We start from the raw sequence: 3,348 nt of genomic DNA, 5'->3' as shown, positions 1-3,348 counted from the left end.
TTTATAATTTTAATAAAATATAAACATTAATATATTAAAATATATAAATGAAATTATACAATGAACAGAAAACTATTATATTATGTTTTATTGAGAAATAAAAAATTATAAACCTTTATTCGTTTTATTTTCATTTTTGAATAACAGATGGCGTATAAAGTCCTTCAATTCTAAAATTCTTGATATAAGGATGAACCGCAATCCTTTTCCACAGCATTTACCGTTCAAATTGACTATCAATAGTCACGTGGTATTCTTATTCATCATTATTCTCTAGTTTAAGAAAATTTCTTGTAGTTTTTAAAATTCTTTGAATATATTTTTCATTAATCAAAAATGCCTGTGTATGCATACGGATGTTAAACCGGTAATAAAAATATAAACTGTTTTATAGTTTGACAGTGGAGCGTTATTCTATGGGCAAACAGGACAATTGTTTGGGGCCCTCATCAATTTTTTATAAAAAAAAAATAATTTCTCCGAAAAATTCTCCCGAAGAAAAATGTCTGAAGTCAACACTATATATGAGGCCCCTAATTCAAATTTGCCTGGGTTCCACGTGCCTCTGTAGTTTTCCTGTTAAAAATAGAATATCAAAAGAGGAAGAATTCTACTGTATTATGTTAGTAAAATTGGAATTAATTTCAAATATTTAAATTATTTCTATATGCTAAAATAATTATTATTATGACAATTGTTCTGGAATAAAAACATAACAATGGAATATTTCTATTAAAAGCACAAAAAAGTAAGGTAAAATAATGGCTGCGATTAAGAGTTGTGATACTTTTATCTAACTTCTACAATCTTGTTAAGCATTGTTAAAGTTCTTAGATATATATCTTTCTGTGGCTTTTATACGTTGTTATTATGGGAATGATATCAAAGTTATTTGTTAAAGAAACGCCTCATAATGTGTATCTGATATAGACAAACGTATCAAACAACTTTACATAGGAGTCTTCTTTAACCGGAAATTTTATTGGAGAAAACAAGAGAAATCTATCAAAAACAAAAAAAAAATCGTATCTAAAATAGTACAGTAGAAGCCGTTCCTCGGGTTCAGCCTTAATCCTCTCCTTCTCCCCCGCGAGGAAATTTCGAAAAATCCCTTCTTAGTATGCATTTTCATGACGTACCCTAACTGTGTACCAAATTTCACCAGTTTAGGTTCAGCGGTTTACTCTAGGCCAGGGGTGTCCAACCCGCGGACCAATAAACGTGTAAACAAAACCGAAAAATTAAAAAAATTTATTTATTTATTTAATTCAAGGCATAAACTCAAAAAAAAAAGTTTTCACAAAGCCGTAAACCTTTATTCATAATTTATTTTTGAGTGGAAAGGAAATATTTTCAAATACTTGGTGACATGTGAGTGAGGAAGGTTTTCTAAATAAAACTGGAGTTGTGACTCAAAGGATTATAGACCCAAATTTGGGGAAAGGAGGGAAAGGAGAGAAAGGACAAAAGATAAAAAGTAGTGAGAAAGGTTAAATAGATCTTCTGTTATGCAAATATTAACCCTTAATTTTTCAACCTTTCTCGCTTCTTTATCTTTTGTCTTTTCTCTCCTTTCCCCGCATTTGGGTCTATTATCCTTTAAGTCACAACTCCAGCTTTATTTAGTATTCTTCCAGAATTGCAAGATTTGGCTACATATTATTTATAAATATATTAGTATCACCTTTTAATAATGGAGACCATCTGACCCATCTTCGATTTGCTGACGACGTAACCATCATTACAGATAGCCCTTCAGAGCTCCAGGACATGATTCATGAACTTGCAAACAAAAGTAAAGAAGTTGGTTTAAAGATGAATTTGAACAAGACGAAAATTATGTACAACAGTTTCGTATGTGAAGAAACACTACTAGTAGATAACATGGAATTGGAAAAGGTAGATGCTTGCATTTACCTGGGACAAAGAATATCAATGGATGGCAACATCGAGGAGGAAATAAGCAGACGTGTAAAGGTTGGCTGGAGTGCTTTTGATAGGAATAGTATAGTCTTGAAAAATCAACAGATGCCCCTGTGCCTAAAACGCAAGGTTTTTGATCAGTGTGTTTTGCCAGTTCTCACTTATGGATCAGAAACTTGGACTCTTAGAAAATCAGAAATCCAAAGACTACATACTACCCAAAGGAATATGGAAAGGTGCATGCTTGGCATAACAAGGAGAAATCAGAAACATATAACATGGATCAGGAAAATGTCAGGAGTTACCGATATCATCGCTAGAGTAAAATCCCTCAAGTGGCAGTGGGCTGGACATATTGCAAGAAGAACTGACCATCGCTGGACATCTGAAGTTCTTGATTGGATACCAAGAGATCGAAAACAACCAAGAAGACGTCCTAACACTCGGTGGGTTGATGAGATCAAGAGGCATCTTTGCACAACATGGAAGCGAAGTGCTCAAAACAAAAGATTGTGGAAGAGGCTTGAGGAGACCTACATTTTGCAGTAGATTGACAACGGTTGTTAATGATTATGATGATAATCTATTTCTACGTAAAAATTGAAAGTGTCTGTAGAAGTAATTTTTTAAAATATCCTTTTTCGTGATAAAGTTTTAATACTTATTATTATAATCTAGACATGTTAATCCTTAAATATACTTGTATATTGGGCCACAAGTATAGCCTATATTATATATACTTATGGCCCAAAACTCCTTCACTTCTTCCAATACGGCCCAGAGAAACAAAAAGGTTGGACACCCCTGCTCTAGGCGATGATGAATCAGTCAGTCAGGACATGTAATTTTATAAATTATATATAAGTATTTTTATTACAGAAAAACTTATAAAAATTAATATCTTTTTCTTCTAACTATCTGTTATATTTCGTTTTAATTTTACAGTTTTTCCGATATCACGATATATTTTTATCTGGCTTAAATTAATAAAATTTAAACAACGATTACGTTGCAGCAAGCAATTCATTATGCGATGGCATAGCTATGGATATTCCTATAGCCGTTAGCGCGACCTCCATTAATAAAAAGAGCCGTGTTTATAAACATAAATATTTCTAAATATATTTAGTATAAAAAAGTATTAAAAATTTGACCTAAAATTGAAATAATTTCATCTTTTATCACGTTAAAAATTATATTGTTTAAATATGATGATTAAAGTTTTCGCTAATGAACTTAAGCCGACAGTTTTCGTATTAAAATTTTCGGCATAACGCGGTTCCAAAAATGTTAATATTTACAATTTGTTTTTAAGATATTCTATTTAAATGCTACTTTTAAAAATCTAAAAAATTAATAAAAGATTATAAATGTACTGAAATAATGAAATTAAATTATTATTATTATTATTATTATTATTTAAAC

Source organism: Centruroides sculpturatus, unplaced genomic scaffold, assembly GCF_000671375.1.
Source record: "Centruroides sculpturatus isolate CEXI.00-Female unplaced genomic scaffold, Cexi_2.0 scaffold463, whole genome shotgun sequence".
NCBI classification, from domain to species: domain Eukaryota; kingdom Metazoa; phylum Arthropoda; class Arachnida; order Scorpiones; family Buthidae; genus Centruroides; species Centruroides sculpturatus.
The sequence above is the reverse complement of the archived record's forward strand: the minus strand, read 5'-3'. Positions refer to the sequence as shown.